The following is a 17,992-nucleotide window of genomic DNA, read 5'->3' on the forward strand; positions in this document are numbered from 1 at the left end:
CTGAAGCCCACCAGGGCAGCCAGCGAAGCGCAAAAGGCGCCGGGACCGCCCTGAGAGGAAGGAGCGGGAGAAGGGCAAAGAGGAGAAGGAGGCAGGGTGAGGAAATAAAAGGAGTGGGACCCCTCCCAACTCAGTTTGGGGGTCCCATTCCCCCTTTCCCTCAATTCAGACAGCTCCTGGCAGCTTTTTTCTGGGAGGAATCCCTGAGTTTTGGTGGTTTTGGGGTGTAGTTTTGGAGGTGGACAGCTCTGTCTGGCCCTCCCCTCCCTCTCATGGCCTCTCAGCTGCCCCCGACACCCTGGGGGTGCTGGGATTTCCTTCCTGGGGCCGAGGACGTTCATTCCCTTCCAGGACCCCAATGCTGGCTGGGGGTCCAGCTCAGGGGGTCCTTGAGCAGCTGCCCCAGAACCTCCGCCAGGGTCTCCCAGCGCAGCCGGAGCCGCTCGGCCTGGGGTCCCCAAAGCCCTCAGCAAGCCCCAAGTCCCTCCCAGGAACCCTCAACTCCCTCAAATCCAGCATCCCCCACATCCCCGGCAAGTTCCCCCCATGGCACCGGCCATGGCCATGTCCCCACATGTCCCTGGCCCTGTCCCACCGTGTCCTCACCCACGGCTGTGTCCCCACCACGTTTCCATCCATGTCATTGTCCCCCACGTCCCCATCCATGCCCCCCTGTGCCCCCTTGTCCCCACGAACGGCCACATCCCCGTCCACGTCCGTGTGTCCCCATATTGCTCTCCATGTGCATGTCCCACCACGTCTGTGTCCTCCAATGTCCCCACCCACGTCTCAGTTCAATTTCTTTATTTTTACCCCAATTTTGGGTGCTTTTAGAGGATGAAGAGAAATTAAAAGTAAACCAAGGCCATAAGAAAAGGATTTCCGTGCCAGCTGAGGATCCACATGTTTGGGTGGGAGGGAAGACCTTTTTGGAGGGGTTTCCACCCCACAGTCTCCAGAATCTTGGTCTTCGTCCCAGTAAATCACCATGTATCTGTGGAAGATGCCTTTGGGCCAGAGAAAATCAGAATCACGGAATCACTGAGGTTGGAAAAGACGTCCACAATTCCTGGATGCCTCCAGAAGATAGGATTGAATGGAAAAGATTTTTGGAGGTCAATATTCAACAAATCCACCCTGCCCAATGAATTCCCGATGTCTGTCTGTGTCCCGATAGATGTTCCTGCCCCTGGGTTCATCCAGGGGCCCACAGGGAGCCAGGAAGATGTGGAGCCCCTCAGCCAGGAGTCTTCCCAACACAGATCACCAGGAGCACGGATCAGCAGGGCTCAGCCCCACGGGGGGCACTGGGGATCACCCACGGGGGATGGAGCTGGAGCAGCGCACGAAGCTCTTCCCGCACTCAGGGCACTCGCGGGGCTGCCCTTACCGATGGCTCTGCTGGTGTCGGGCCAAAGGAGAGATCTCTGAGAAGCTCTTCCCGCACTCGGGGCTCTCCTGGGGCCTCTCCCTGCTGTGGAGGCGCCGGTGCCTGCTGAGGGTGGAGCTGTGCTTGAAGCCCTTCCTGCAGTCGGGGCAGCGGAAGGGCCTCTCATCCGTGGCAATGCGCTCATGTCTGAGGAGGAGGGAGCTGCTCTGGAACCTCTTCCCACACGCCCCACACTCGAAGGGCCGTTCCCCGCTGTGGGTCACCTGGTGTTCCATCAGCTGGCAGCTCCGGCTGAAGCCCTTCCCACATTCCAAGCAGATGTGGGGTCATTTCCCAGTGTGGATCCTCTGGTGTCTAATCAGCTGGGAGCTGTAGCTGAAGCCCTTCCCACACTCCTCACACTCGTAGGGCCATTTCCCAGTGTGGATCCTCTGGTGTTCCATCAGGCGGGAGCTCCAGCTGAAGCTCTTCCCACACTCCTCACACTCGTAGGGTTTTGCCCCGGTGTGGATGCTCCGGTGTTTAATCAGCTGGAATTTGTAGCTGAAGCCTTTCCCACATTCCAAGCAGTTGTGGGGCCATTCCCCAGTGTGAGTGCTCTGGTGTTCCAGCAGCTGGTAGCTGTATCTGAAGCCCATCCCACATTCCAAGCACTTGTAGGGCTTTTCCCCAGTGTGGATCCTCTGGTGGGTCGCCAGCTTAGAGCTCTTTCTAAAGCCCTTCCCACACTCCTCACACTTGTAGGGCTTTTCCCCAGTGTGGATCCTCTGGTGTTCCATCAGGTAGGAGCTGGTCCTGAAACTCTTCCCACACTCCCCACACTCGTAGGGCCATTTCCCAGTGTGGATCCTCTGGTGTTCCAGCAGCTGGCAGCTGTAGCTGAAGCCCTTCCCACACGCCCCACACTCGAAGGGCCATTTCCCAGTGTGGATCCTCTGGTGTTCCCTCAGGCGGGAGCTCCGGCTGAAGCTCTTCCCGCACTCCCCACACTTGTAGCGCCGTTCCCCAGTGTGGATCCTCTGGTGTACCCTCAGCTGGCATTTGTAGCTGAAGCCTTTCCCACATTCCAAGCAGTTGTGGGGCCATTCCCCAGTGTGAGTGCTCTGGTGTTCCAGCAGCTTGGAGCTGTTTCTGAAGCTCATCCCACATTCCAAGCACTTGTAGGGCTTTTCCCCAGTGTGGATCCTCTGGTGTTCCCTCAGGCGGGAGCTCCGGCTGAAGCCCTTCCCGCACTCCCCACACTTGTAGCGCCGTTCCCCGGTGTGGATGCTCCGGTGTTTAATCAGCTGGCATTTGTAGCTGAAGCCTTTCCCACATTCCAAGCAGTTGTGGGGCCATTCCCCAGTGTGAGTGCTCTGGTGTCCCAGCAGCTTGGAGCTGTTTCTGAAGCTCATCCCACATTCCAAGCACTTGTAGGGCTTTTCCCCAGTGTGGATGCTCTGGTGGATGACCCAGTTAGATCTCACTCTGAAACTCTTCCCACACTCGCGGCACTTGTAGGGCTTTTCCCCAGTGTGGATCCTCTGATGCTGCATCAGAGAGTAGCTGGAGCTGAAGCTCTTCCCACACTCCCCACACACGTAGGGCTTTTCCCCAGTGTGGATCCTCTGGTGCTGGCTCAGCTGGGAGTTGTTTTTGAAGCCCTTCCCACACTCCAAGCACTTGTGGGGCTGCTCCCCGCCCTGAGCCTTCTCCCCCACCTCTGAGCTCTGCCTGGATCTCCGGACGCCTTCCTGGCCCAGGGCGGCTCTTTCCTCCTTGGATCTCTCTGGGCTGCGTTTGCAGCCCCTCCTCGTGGGGGAACTCCGGGCCTTTTCCTCCTCCTCCATCCGGCCACGCCTCGGGAATGACAAATCCTGGTTTGGGGGGAAAAACAAGGGCTGAGTGCCTTGGGCTGCGGGTTCCTCCTGCCCAGGTCCATCTCCGGGAGTCTCGGGGGCTTTTATGTCCATGAAAAACCCCAAACCACCACGATTCAGCCCAAAAACCCTCCCACCAGTTGCCCCTCTCTGATCTCTCCACTTTGGGTTTCTGGGACTCTCCTTTCCCTGCCCTCATCGGGGTCCCGTGGCTCCTGGGGTTCCCCCAGCTCTGGGGTCCCACTCAGGGATGATCTGGGGGGTTTTGGGGCTCCCAGGGCTCCCTTCTCCCCTGCTTCTCTGCTCCGGGCTTCCAGCAATCCCAGGGGTCCCCCCTTATCCAGGCTCTCCCCCTCTCCGGGCTGCCGGGGCTCCCCCAGCTCCGGGATCGCCCCTCTCCCCTCACCCCATCCCGGGGCTCCCGGCGTTCCCCTCCACCGCTCTCCCGGGGCACCCCAAGACCGATGTCCCCCTCCCACCCCGGCACCGGCACCGAGCCCCCAAAATATCCCCCAAAGGGCCATTTGCGGCTCAGCTTTGGGGTCCCGAAGGATCCAAACATCGCCCCCGTGCCAAAATGAAACCCTGCCAGGGACCCACAAAGAGATTTGGGGCTCCATTCTAGAAGCTGCGAGCTCCAAACACCCCCCAAAGGAGAACGCTGCTTGGGGAGCCCCCGAGGGATTTGGGGTGAGCTTCTGAGGGAAAAAAGGGTGGGAAACGTGAGGGGGAGAAAAGGCGGGAACGTGAGGGGAATAAAAGGGCGGGAAACGTGAGGGGAATAAAAGGGCGGGAAACGTGAGGGGAATAAAAGGGCGGGAAACGTGAGGGGAAAAGGGCGGGAAACGTGAGGGGAAAAAGGGCGGGAAACGTGAGGGGAAAAAGGGCGGGAAACGTGAGGGGAAAAAGGGCGGGAAACGTGAGGGGAAAAAGGTGGGAAACGTGAGGGGAAAAAGGGCGGGAAACGTGAGGGGAAAAAGGGCGGGAAACGTGAGGGGAAAAAGGTGGTCTGCACCCCGAGACACCACAACGCGCTGGGGCTGGTCCTGCACGTACCCCAAACCCCCCCAAAGCCCCCCAAACACCCCAGCACACTGGGGCTGCTCCTTCAGGTACCCCAAACCCAAAACAGGACCCGTTACAATCAGTGGGGTGCCAAATAATGAGTCTGGGGGGGCTACCAGAAAGGGATCTAAATTAGTCAATGGGGGCTGCCAAATTGTGATTCCAGAGGGGGATGCCACAAAGAGAGCTATTAAAGGCAAGGAGGATGCCAAATAATAACCCCAAACACGATGCCAAAATTGGACCCTAACAAGTCTAACAGGGCTGACAAATAGTGATCCCCGCCCCCAAATAAAGACCTGCCACAAAGGGACCAATTCCAATCTATGGGCGCTGCCACATTGGGAGACAACAAAAAACATCGCCCCCCCACACACCCCCAGAACCCCTCCTCCAACCCCTACAATCGCCACAAACCCCCACACCCCCTTTAAGTCACCACCAAAAGGAACCCAGTTACACCTAAACACCCCTCCCAAAACCCCTCAATCCCCACAGAAACCCCCCCATCACCTCCCAAGCCTCCCCCGAGCCCCCTCCCCTCAACCCCCCGACCCGGGGGCCCGCCCAGCTCACCTCCGAGGGCTCCGGCCGCGCCCTCACGACGCTGCTGCTGAGCCAGAAGCCCCCCGAGAGCGGGGCCGCACCCCCAGAGCCGCCCCGGACCTGCCCTACCCCGAGGAGCTGCTGCTCACCCGCCCCTTCCTGCCCGAGGCTGAAAAGGACGGCGACCCCAAGGCTTGGGGCAACCCCCGAGGCATTTGGGGCCAGCTCCCCCTCCCCGCTCACCTGCGGGATGCTCCCGGCGCCGCGGCGGACACAGCGCCCGCCGACCCCGCGCTGCCCCCGCTGCTTTTCCTCTTCCTGCTCCTCCTCTTCCTCGCTCGCTCCTCTTCCTCCCGCTCCTCCTCCCCCGCCTCCGCCTCCATCCCGCCTCCTCCCGCTCCTCCTCCTTCCTAATCCCGCCTGCTTCTCCTCTTCTCTCCGCCCTTCTCCCGCTCCTTCCTCTCAGGGGGGTCCCGCCGCCTTTTGCGCTTCGCTGGCTGCCCTGGTGGGCTTCAGCTGCCTCCCAAGGGCCCCCCAGAGCGGGGTGACACGGGGGGAACACACGGGGGTCCCCATTCCCGATCACTCCCAGGCATCTGCACCCCCCAATCGCGGCCCCCCCAATCGCGGCTCCCCCCAAGTCCGTCCCCACTGCCCAACAATGAACGGCACCGGCCCGAACTGGGAAGCTTTATTGGGAACAGATCATAACCACAACAGGTCATAAAAATTCCTCCCCACCCCCATCCCCCCCAGCTGCCACAGCCTTCCCCCCTTTGCACTTTCTCTTTGCCCCTCTCTCCCCCAGGCACGCGCAGTCTCTCCTGGGCTGCAGTTTCAGCAGTTTCTCGACTGCTCTCAGCAAGCTTTGGTCATCATTTCTGCGACGGTTGTTCCCCGTTTCTTGCCAAGTTACATCCTGTGCCTTAAGCTTGTGGCCAATACTTGCTAACTTTTACCCGGTATCTTATACCTGCACAGCTACAATGATTTGAACCCTTTCAACTGGCACGGGCACACCAGAGCCAGCCTGGGCACACGGAGGGAATTTATTCCCAACCAAATCCCAGCAGCACAAGGAGAAGGCAAAGAAATCTCTCCAACACCTTCCCCCCACCCAGCGCGGATCACCCGGAACGGGGGTCACCAGGGCTCTGCCCCACGGGGGGCACTGGGGATCATCCAGCGCCGACCCTCCCACGGGGGATGGAGCTGGAGCAGCGCACGAAGCTCTTCCCGCACTCGGGGCACTCGCGGGGCTGCCCTTACCGATGGCTCTGCTGGTGTCGGGCCAAAGGAGAGATCTCTGAGAAGCTCTTCCCGCACTCGGGGCTCTCCTGGGGCCTCTCCCTGCTGTGGAGGCGCCGGTGCCTGCTGAGGGTGGAGCTGTGCTTGAAGCCCTTCCTGCAGTCGGGGCAGCGGAAGGGCCTCTCATCCGTGGCAATGCGCTCATGTCTGAGGAGGAGGGAGCTGCTCTGGAACCTCTTCCCACACGCCCCACACTCGAAGGGCCGTTCCCCGCTGTGGGTCACCTGGTGTTCCATCAGCTGGCAGCTCCGGCTGAAGCCCTTCCCGCACTCCCCACACTTGTAGCGCCGTTACCTGGTGTGGATGCTCCGGTGTTTAATCAGCTGGCATTTGTAGCTGAAGCCTTTCCCACATTCCAAGCAGTTGTGGGGCCATTCCCCAGTGTGAGTGCTCTGGTGTCCCAGCAGCTTGGAGCTGTTTCTGAAGCCCATCCCACATTCCAAGCACTTGTAGGGCTTTTCCCCAGTGTGGATGCTCTGGTGCTGCATCAGAGTGAAGCTGGTCCTGAAGCTCTTCCCACACTCCCCACACTCGTAGGGTTTTTCCCCAGTGTGGATCCTCTGGTGTATCCTCAGGCGGGCGCTCTGCCTGAAGGACATCCCACACTCCCCACACTTGTAGGGCCGTTCCCCAGTGTGGATCCTCTGGTGTACCCTCAGGCTGGTGCTCCGGATGAAGGACATCCCACACTCCCCACACTCGTAGGGTTTTTCCCCAGTGTGGATTCTCTGGTGTACCCTCAGGCGGGCGCTCCGGATGAAGGACATCCCACACTCCCCACACTCGTAGGGTTTTTCCCCAGTGTGGATCCTCTGGTGTATCCTCAGGCTAGCGCTCAGCCTGAAGGACATCCCACACTCCCCACACTTGTAGGGCCGTTCCCCGGTGTGGATCCTCTGGTGTATCCTCAGGCGGGTGCTCCGGATGAAGGACATCCCACACTCCCCACACTCGTAGGGCCTCTCTCCAGTGTGGATCCTCTGGTGTTCAGTCAGGCTGAAGCTGTAGGTGAAGCTCTTCCCACACTCCCCACACTCGTAGGGCTTTTCCCCAGTGTGGATCCTCTGGTGGCTGACCAGCTGGGAGCTGGAGCTGAAGCCCGTCCCACACTCCCCACACTTGTAGGGCCATTCCCCAGTGTGGATCCTCTGGTGTTTAATCAGGCTGGAGCTGACTCCGAAGCCCTTCCCACACTCCCCACACTTGTAGGGCTTTTCCCCAGTGTGGATCCTCTGGTGCTGGCTCAGCTCGGAGTTCTTTCCGAACCTCTTCCCACACTCCAAGCACTTGTGGGGCCAGTCTTCGGTGTGGATCCTCTGGTGTTTCCTCAGCTTGCAGATCCACCTGAAGCCCTTCCCACACTCCAAGCACTTGTGGGGCTGCTCCCCGCCCTGAGCCTTCTCCCCCACCTCTGAGCTCTGCCTGGATCTCCGGACGCCTTCCTGGCCCAGGACGGCTCTTTCCTCCTTGGATCTCTCTGGGCTGCGTTTGCAGCCCCTCCTCGTGGGGGAACTCCGGGCCTTTTCCTCCTCCTCCATCCGGCCACGCCTCGGGAATGACAAATCCTGCTTTGGGGGGAAAAACAAGGGCTGAGTGCCTTGGGCTGCGGGTTTGTACTAGTTTGAAAACAAACCAGTGGGAGGCAGCAAGTCAGAATAACAATTTAATGGGCAAAATTAAAGGAAAGGGAAAAAAGAAGGACTAAAAGAAAACACTGGTTCAAACTGACAGAGTCAAAATACAACCTGAGTCCCTGTAAGGCAGGGTGCTGGTAGCAGTCTGGTAGAATGGTGGCTGCACTCCTCTGAAGCAGTGATCCTGTAGAGAAAAAAAAAGGTCTTCTCTTCCTCAGAAGGTCCGGTGGTGGCTCTGTAGCTCCTGTCCTCTGGAAATCCAGTGGAGAAGGGATGTCTCCGGTGTTCAGTCTCAGATTATATCCACGATGGGAATGGGACGCTTGGTTCCTCCCTCTGGGTGCAGCATCTCACAATGGGGTAATGAGTCAAGAGGCCAAGTGTTGATTAGGCTCATTAACAGAAGATAGTCCGGAGGCAGTTATCTCTGAGTCATGGGGCAGGACAAGGATGGGCCATGAACAGCAAGATAGACTGGGGGGAGGAGGCAAGGAAACACTGCCCCACCTGATTTCAATGGCTCATGAGGATGGTAATAGAACACACCTCAACCCAGGACAGGGTTCCTCCTGCCCAGGTCCATCTCCGGGAGTCTCGGGGACTTTTATGTCCATGAAAAACCCCAAACCACCACGATTCAGCCCAAAAAAACCTCCCACATGTTGCCCCTCCCTGATCTCTCCACTTTGGGTTTCTGGGACTCTCCTTTCCCTGCCCTCATCGGGGTCCCGTGGCTCCTGGGGTTCCCCCAGCTCTGGGGTCCCACTCAGGGATGATCCGGGGGGTTTTGGGGCTCCCAGGGCTCCCTTCTCCCCTGCTTCTCTGCTCCGGGCTTCCAGCAATCCCAGGGCTCCCCCCTTATCCAGGCTCTCCCCCTCTCCGGGCTGCCGGGGCTCCCCCAGCTCCGGGATCGCCCCTCTCCCCTCACCCCATCCCGGGGCTCCCGGCGTTCCCCTCCACCGCTCTCCCGGGGCACCCCAAGACCGATGTCCCCCTCCCACCCCGGCACCGGCACCGAGCCCCCAAAATATCCCCCAAAGGGCCATTTGCGGCTCAGCTTTGGGGTCCCAAAGGATCCAAACATCGCCCCCGTGCCAAAATGAAACCCTGCCAGGGACCCACAAAGAGATTTGGGGCTCCATTCTGGAAGCTGCGAGCTCCAAACACCCCCCAAAGGAAAATGCTGCTTGGGGACCCCCCGAGGGATTTGGGGTGAGCTTCTGAGGGAAAAAAGGGAGGGAAACGTGAGGGGGAGAAAAGTGCAGGAAACGTGAGGGGGAAAAGGGCGGGAAACGTGAGGGGAAAAGGTGGGAAACGTGAGGGGAAAAAGGGCGGGAAACGTGAGGGGAAAAAGGGCGGGAAACGTGAGGGGAAAAAGGGCAGGAAACGTGAGGGAAAAAGGGCGGGAAACGTGAGGGGAAAAAGGTGGTCTGCACCCGAGACACCACAACGCGCTGGGGCTGGTCCTGCACGTACCCCAAACCCCCCCAAAGCCCCCCAAACACCCCAGCACACTGGGGCTGCTCCTTCAGGTACCCCAAACCCAAAACAGGACCCGTTACAATCAGTGGGGTGCCAAATAATGAGTCTGGGGGGGCTACCAGAAAGGGATCTATTCAAGTCAGTAGAGCTGCCAAATAGTGAATGCAAGAGGGCTGGCAAAAAGGGATCTCTTCCAGTCAACGGGGGCTGCCACCGAGTGACCCCAGTCGGGATGCCAGAAAAGGACCCAATCAAATCACAGAATTCACAGAATTCACAGAATTCACAGAATTCACAGAATTCACAGAATGTCTGCGTTGGAAGAAACCTTCAAGATCATCGAGTCCAACCCGTGCCCTAGCACCTCAACTAGATCATGGCACCAAGTGCCATATCCAGCCTTTTTTTAAACACATCCAGGGATGCTGATTCCACCACCTCCCCAGGCAGTCCATTCCAGCACTTTTATCACCCTTTCTGTAAAAAACCTTTTCCTAATATCCAACCTATATTTCCCTAGACGCAGCTTGAGACTGTGCCCTCTCGTTCTGTCAGCTGCTGCCTGGTGAAAAAGCTCAAGCCCCACCTGACTACAGCCTCCTTTCAGGGAGTTGGAGAGAGCGATAAGGTCACCTCTGACTCTCCTTTTCTCCAGGCTAAACAGCCCCAGCTCCCTCAGGCGTTCCTCACAGGGCTTGTGTTCCAAGCCCTTCACCAGCCTCGTTGCCGCTCTCTGAACGCCTCCAAGCACCTCAATGTCCTTCCTGAACTGAGGGGCCCAGAACTGGACACAGCACTCGATGTGCGGCCTCACCAGCGCCCAGTACAGGGGAAGAATGCCCTCCCTGCTTCTGCTGGCCACACTGCTCCTGATACAGGCCAGCATGCCATTGGCCTTCTTGGCCACCAAGGCACACTGCTGGCTCATGTTCAGCCGGCTATCGACCAGCACCCCCAGGTCCCTTTCCGCCTGGGCACTGTCCAGCCACACCGTCCCCAGCCTGTAACGCTGCAGGGGATTCTTGTGGCCAAAATGCAGTACCCGGCACTTGGGCTTATTCAACTTCATCTTGTTGGACTCTGCCCATCTAGCCAACCGTTCCAAGTCTCTCTGCAGAGCCCTCCTTCCTCCCAACAGATTGACACGTGCTCCCAGCTTAGTGTCCTCTGCAAACTTACTAATGAAGGACTCCATTCCCTCATCCGTGTCGTCAATAAAAATACTGAACAGAACTGGCCCCAGCACAGACCCCTGAGGGACACCACTGGTCACTGGTCACCAGCTGGATGCAGCTCCGTTCACCAGCACTCTCTGGGCCCGCCCATCCAGCCGCTTCTTGACCCAGCAGAGTGCTCCTGGCCAAGCCACGTGCTGTCGGCTTTTCCAGGAGTATGCTGTGGGAGACAGTGCCAAAGGCCTGGCTGAAGCCCAAATAGACAACATCCACAGCCCTTCCTGCGTCTACCAGGCAGCTCACCTGGTCATAAAAGGAGATCAGGTTGGTCAAACACGACCTACCCCTCCTAAACCCACGCGGGCTGGCTCTGACACCCTGGCCGTCCTGGAAATTCTGTGTGATGACACTCAGTACAAGCTGATCCATGACCTTACCGGCTACTGAGGCCAGGCTGACCGGCCTATAGTTACCAGGTTCCTCCTTCCCACCCTTTCTGTACATGGGCACCACACTGGCCAGCTTCCAGTCAGCTGGAACCTCCCCAGTGAGCCAGGACTGGTGGGAAATGATGCAGAGTGGCTTTGCAAGCTCATCTGCCAGCTCCCTCATCACCCTGGCATGGATCTCATCCGGTCCCATAGATTTATGGAGATCCAAGCATCCCAGCAGTTCTCTGCCTGCCTCCTCCTGGATAACACGAGGCAAAGAGGGCATTAAGCACTTCTGCCTTCTCTTCATCTGCAGATACGAAGTTCCCTCCCTCATCCAAAAAAGAACAAAGCTTGCTCTTACCATTCCTTTTAGCATTAATATATTTCTCAAAACATTTCTTATTATCCTTTACAAAAGTCGCCATCTTAAGTTCAAGCTGAGCTTTGGCCTCCCAAATTCTTTTCCTACATGCTCTAGCAGCCCTTTTAAATACCTCCTGAGAGACCTGACCCTCCTTCCAAAGATGATCCATCATTTTTTAATTCCCAAGTTCCTCCAAAACCTGATTGCCCATCCAGGCTGCATGTTAAATCAAAGAGGGCTGCCAAATAGTGACCCACCCAAAAAAAGACCTGCCACAAAGGGACCAATTCCAATCTATGGGCGCTGCCACATTGGGAGACAACAAAAAACATCGCCCCCCCACAAACCCCCAGAACCCCTCCTCCAACCCCTAAAATCGCCACAAACCCCCACACCCCCTTTAAGTCACCACCAAAAGGAACCCAGTTACACCTAAACACCCCTCCCAAACCCCCTCAATCCCCACAGAACCCCCCCCATCACCTCCCAAGCCTCCCCCGAGCCCCCTCCCCTCAACCCCCCGACCCGGGGGCCCGCCCAGCTCACCTCCGAGGGCTCCGGCCGCGCCCTCACGACGCTGCTGCTGAGCCAGAAGCCCCCCGAGAGCGGGGCCGCAGCCCCAGAGCCGCCCCGGACCTGCCCTACCCCGAGGAGCTGCTGCTCACCCGCCCCTTCCTGCCCGAGGCTGAAAAGGACGGCGACCCCAAGGCTTGGGGCAACCCCCGAGGCATTTGGGGCCAGCTCCCCCTCCCCGCTCACCTGCGGGATGCTCCCGGCGCCGCGGCGGACACAGCGCCCGCCGACCCCGCGCTGCCCCCGCTGCTTTTCCTCTTCCTGCTCCTCCTCTTCCTCGCTCGCTCCTCTTCCTCCCGCTCCTCCTCCCCCGCCTCCGCCTCCATCCCGCCTCCTCCCGCTCCTCCTCCTTCCTAATGCCGCCTGCTTCTCCTCTTCTCTCCGCCCTTCTCCCGCTCCTTCCTCTCAGGGGGGTCCCGCCGCCTTTTGCGCTTCGCTGGCTGCCCTGGTGGGCTTCAGCTGCCTCCCAAGGGCCCCCCAGAGCGGGGTGACACGGGGGGAACACACGGGGGTCCCCATTCCCGATCACTCCGAGGCATCTGCACCCCCCAATCGCGGCCCCCCCCAATCGCGGCTCCCCCCAAGTCCGTCCCCACTGCCCAACAATGAACGGCACCGGGCCGAACTGGGAAGCTTTATTGGGAACAGATCATAACCACAACAGGTCATAAAAATTCCTCCCCACCCCCATCCCCCCCCAGCTGCCACAGCCTTCCCCCCTTTGCACTTTCTCTTTGCCCCTCTCTCCCCCAGGCACGCGCAGTCTCTCCTGGGCTGCAGTTTCAGCAGTTTCTCGACTGCTCTCAGCAAGCTTTGGTCATCATTTCTGCGACGGTTGTTCCCCGTTTCTTGCCAAGTTACATCCTGTGCCTTAAGCTTGTGGCCAAGGTTTGCTAACTTTTACCCTGTAGCTTATACCTGCACAGCTACAATGATTTGAACCCTTTCAACTGGCACGGGCACACCAGAGCCAGCCTGGGCACACGGAGGGAATTTATTCCCAACCAAATCCCAGCAGCACAAGGAGAAGGCAAAGAAATCTCTCCAACACCTTCCCCCCACCCAGCGCGGATCACCCGGAACGGGGGTCACCAGGGCTCTGCCCCACGGGGGGCACTGGGGATCATCCAGCGCCGACCCTCCCACGGGGGATGGAGCTGGAGCAGCGCACGAAGCTCTTCCCGCACTCGGGGCACTCGCGGGGCTGCCCTTACCGATGGCTCTGCTGGTGTCGGGCCAAAGGAGAGATCTCTGAGAAGCTCTTCCCGCACTCGGGGCTCTCCTGGGGCCTCTCCCTGCTGTGGAGGCGCCGGTGCCTGCTGAGGGTGGAGCTGTGCTTGAAGCCCTTCCTGCAGTCGGGGCAGCGGAAGGGCCTCTCATCCGTGGCAATGCGCTCATGTCTGAGGAGGAGGGAGCTGCTCTGGAACCTCTTCCCACACGCCCCACACTCGAAGGGCCGTTCCCCGCTGTGGGTCACCTGGTGTTCCATCGGCTGGCAGCTCCGGCTGAAGCCCTTCCCGCACTCCCCACACTTGTAGCGCCGTTACCTGGTGTGGATGCTCCGGTGTTTAATCAGCTGGCATTTGTAGCTGAAGCCTTTCCCACATTCCAAGCAGTTGTGGGGCCATTCCCCAGTGTGAGTGCTCTGGTGTCCCAGCAGCTTGGAGCTGTTTCTGAAGCCCATCCCACATTCCAAGCACTTGTAGGGCTTTTCCCCAGTGTGGATGCTCTGGTGCTGCATCAGAGTGAAGCTGGTCCTGAAGCTCTTCCCACACTCCCCACACTCGTAGGGTTTTTCCCCAGTGTGGATCCTCTGGTGTATCCTCAGGCGGGCGCTCTGCCTGAAGGACATCCCACACTCCCCACACTTGTAGGGCCGTTCCCCAGTGTGGATCCTCTGGTGTATCCTCAGGCTGGTGCTCCGGATGAAGGACATCCCACACTCCCCACACTCGTAGGGTTTTTCCCCAGTGTGGATTCTCTGGTGTATCCTCAGGCGGGAGCTCCGGATGAAGGACATCCCACACTCCCCACACTCGTAGGGTTTTTCCCCAGTGTGGATTCTCTGGTGTATCCTCAGGCAGGCACTCTGCCTGAAGGACATCCCACACTCCCCACACTTGTAGGGCCGTTCCCCGGTGTGGATCCTCTGGTGTATCCTCAGGCGGGTGCTCCGGATGAAGGACATCCCACACTCCCCACACTCGTAGGGCCTCTCTCCGGTGTGGATCCTCTGGTGTTCAGTCAGGCTGAAGCTGTAGGTGAAGCTCTTCCCACACTCCCCACACTCGTAGGGCTTTTCCCCAGTGTGGATCCTCTGGTGGCTGACCAGCTGGGAGCTGGAGCTGAAGCCCGTCCCACACTCCCCACACTTGTAGGGCCATTCCCCAGTGTGGATCCTCTGGTGTTTAATCAGGCTGGAGCTGACTCTGAAGCCCTTCCCACATTCCCCACACTTGTAGGGCTTTTCCCCAGTGTGGATCCTCTGGTGCTGGCTCAGCTCGGAGTTTTTTCTGAAGCCCTTCCCACACTCCAAGCACTTGTGGGGCCAGTCTTCCGTGTGGATCCTCTGGTGTTTCCTCAGCTTGCAGATCCACCTGAAGCCCTTCCCACACTCCAAGCACTTGTGGGGCTGCTCCCCGCCCTGAGCCTTCTCCCCCACCTCTGAGCTCTGCCTGGATCTCCGGACGCCTTCCTGGCCCAGGGCGGCTCTTTCCTCCTTGGATCTCTCTGGGCTGCGTTTGCAGCCCCTCCTCGTGGGGGAACTCCGGGCCTTTTCCTCCTCCTCCATCCGGCCACGCCTCGGGAATGACAAATCCTGGTCTGGGGGGAAAAACAAGGGCTGAGTGCCTTGGGCTGCGGGTTCCTCCTGCCCAGGTCCATCTCCGGGAGTCTCCGGGGCTTTTATGTCCATGAAAAACCCCAAACCACCACGATTCAGCCCAAAAACCCTCCCACATGTTGCCCCTCTCTGATCTCTCCACTTTGGGTTTCTGGGACTCTCCTTTCCCTGCCCTCATCGGGGTCCCGTGGCTCCTGGGGTTCCCCCAGCTCTGGGGTCCCACTCAGGGATGATCCGGGGGGTTTTGGGGCTCCCAGGGCTCCCTTCTCCCCTGCTTCTCTGCTCCGGGCTTCCAGCAATCCCAGGGCTCCCCCCTTATCCAGGCTCTCCCCCTCTCCGGGCTGCCGGGGCTCCCCCAGCTCCGGGATCGCCCCTCTCCCCTCACCCCATCCCGGGGCTCCCGGCGTTCCCCTCCACCGCTCTCCCGGGGCACCCCAAGACCGATGTCCCCCTCCCACCCCGGCACCGGCACCGAGCCCCCAAAATATCCCCCAAAGGGCCATTTGCGGCTCAGCTTTGGGGTCCCGAAGGATCCAAACATCGCCCCCGTGCCAAAATGAAACCCTGCCAGGGACCCACAAAGAGATTTGGGGCTCCATTCTGGAAGCTGCGAGCTCCAAACACCCCCCAAAGGAAAACGCTGCTTGGGGAGCCCCCGAGGGATTTGGGGTGAGCTTCTGAGGGAAAAAAGGGTGGGAAACGTGAGGGGGAGAAAAGGCGGGAACGTGAGGGGAAAAAGGGCGGGAAACGTGAGGGGAAAAAGGGCGGGAAACGTGAGGGGAAAAAGGGCGGGAAACGTGAGGGGAAAAAGGGCGGGAAACGTGAAGGGAAAAAGGGCGGGAAACGTGAGGGGAAAAAGGTGGTCTGCACCCCGAGACACCACAACGCGCTGGGGCTGGTCCTGCACGTACCCCAAACCCCCCCAAAGCCCCCCAAACACCCCAGCACACTGGGGCTGCTCCTTCAGGTACCCCAAACCCAAAACAGGACCCGTTACAATCAGTGGGGTGCCAAATAATGAGTCTGGGGGGGCTGCCAGAAAGGGATCTATTCAAGTCAGTAGAGCTGCCAAATAGTGAATGCCCGAGCGCTGGCAAAAAGGGATCTCTTCCAGTCAACGGGGGCTGCCACCGAGTGACCCCAGTCGGGATGCCAGAAAAGGACCCAATCAAATCACAGAATTCACAGAATTCACAGAATTCACAGAATGTCTGCGTTGGAAGAAACCTTCAAGATCATCGAGTCCAACCCGTGCCCTAGCACCTCAACTAGATCATGGCACCAAGTGCCATATCCAGCCTTTTTCTAAACACATCCAGGGATGCTGATTCCACCACCTCCCCAGGCAGTAGTCCATTCCAGCACTTTTATCACCCTTTCTGTAAAAAACCTTTTCCTAATATCCAACCTATATTTCCCTAGACGCAGCTTGAGACTGTGCCCTCTCGTTCTGTCAGCTGCTGCCTGGTGAAAAAGCTCAAGCCCCACCTGACTACAGCCTCCTTTCAGGGAGTTGGAGAGAGCGATAAGGTCACCTCTGACTCTCCTTTTCTCCAGGCTAAACAGCCCCAGCTCCCTCAGGCGTTCCTCACAGGGCTTGTGTTCCAAGCCCTTCACCAGCCTCGTTGCCGCTCTCTGAACGCCTCCAAGCACCTCAATGTCCTTCCTGAACTGAGGGGCCCAGAACTGGACACAGCACTCGATGTGCGGCCTCACCAGCGCCCAGTACAGGGGAAGAATGCCCTCCCTGCTTCTGCTGGCCACACTGCTCCTGATACAGGCCAGGATGCCATTGGCCTTCTTGGCCACCAAGGCACACTGCTGGCTCATGTTCAGCCGGCTATCGACCAGCACCCCCAGGTCCCTTTCCGCCTGGGCACTGTCCAGCCACACCGTCCCCAGCCTGTAACGCTGCAGGGGATTCTTGTGGCCAAAATGCAGTACCCGGCACTTGGGCTTATTCAACTTCGTCTTGTTGGACTCTGCCCATCTAGCCAACCGTTCCAAGTCTCTCTGCAGAGCCCTCCTTCCTCCCAACAGATTGACACGTGCTCCCAGCTTAGTGTCCTCTGCAAACTTACTAATGAAGGACTCCATTCCCTCATCCGTGTCGTCAATAAAAATACTGAACAGAACTGGCCCCAGCACAGACCCCTGAGGGACACCACTGGTCACTGGTCACCAGCTGGATGCAGCTCCGTTCACCAGCACTCTCTGGGCCCACCCATCCAGCCGCTTCTTGACCCAGCAGAGTGCTCCTGGCCAAGCCACGTGCTGTCGGCTTTTCCAGGAGTATGCTGTGGGAGACAGTGCCAAAGGCCTGGCTGAAGCCCAAATAGACAACATCCACAGCCCTTCCTGCGTCTACCAGGCAGCTCACCTGGTCATAAAAGGAGATCAGGTTGGTCAAACACGACCTACCCCTCCTAAACCCACGCGGGCCGGCTCTGACACCCTGGCCGTCCTGGAAATTCTGTGTGATGACACTCAGTACAAGCTGATCCATGACCTTACCGGCTACTGAGGCCAGGCTGACCGGCCTATAGTTACCAGGTTCCTCCTTCCCACCCTTTCTGTAAATGGGCACCACACTGGCCAGCTTCCAGTCAGCTGGAACCTCCCCAGTGAGCCAGGACTGGTGGGAAATGATGCAGAGTGGCTTTGCAAGCTCATCTGCCAGCTCCCTCATCACCCTGGCATGGATCTCATCCGGTCCCATAGATTTATGGAGATCCAAGCATCCCAGCAGTTCTCTGCCTGCCTCCTCCTGGATAACACGAGGCAAAGAGGGCATTAAGCACTTCTGCCTTCTCTTCATCTGCAGATACAAAGTTCCCTCCCTCATCCAAAAAAGAACAAAGCTTGCTCTTACCATTCCTTTTAGCATTAATATATTTCTCAAAACATTTCTTATTATCCTTTACAGAAGTCACCATCTTCAGTTCAAGCTGAGCTTTGGCCTCCCAAATTCTTTTCCTACATGCTCTAGCAGCCCTTTTAAATACCTCCTGAGACACCTGACCCTCCTTCCAAAGATGATCCATCATTTTTTAATTCCCAAGTTCCTCCAAAACCTGATTGCCCATCCAGGCTGCATGTTAAATCAAAGAGGGCTGCCAAATAGTGACCCACCCAAAAAAAGACCTGCCACAAAGGGACCAATTCCAATCTATGGGCGCTGCCACATTGGGAGACAACAAAAAAAACAGCCCCCCAAAAAACCGCCAGAACCCCTCCTCCAACCCCTAAAATCGCCACAAACCCCCACACCCCCTTTAAGTCACCACCAAAAGGAACCCAGTTACACCTAAACACCCCTC

General features: G+C 58.5%; 2 pseudogenes; both read right to left on the bottom strand.

The window, feature by feature from the left end:
• Positions 1–798: 798 nt before the first annotated feature.
• On the bottom strand, positions 799–5,095 carry LOC138101005 (zinc finger protein 850-like; annotated as a pseudogene).
• A 529-nt stretch (positions 5,096–5,624) lies between these two features.
• On the bottom strand, positions 5,625–16,883 carry LOC138101023 (zinc finger protein 850-like; annotated as a pseudogene).
• Between the last annotated feature and the right edge of the window lie 1,109 nt (positions 16,884–17,992).

Source organism: Aphelocoma coerulescens, unplaced genomic scaffold, assembly GCF_041296385.1.
Source record: "Aphelocoma coerulescens isolate FSJ_1873_10779 unplaced genomic scaffold, UR_Acoe_1.0 HiC_scaffold_182, whole genome shotgun sequence".
Classification (NCBI taxonomy): Eukaryota; Metazoa; Chordata; class Aves; order Passeriformes; family Corvidae; genus Aphelocoma; species Aphelocoma coerulescens.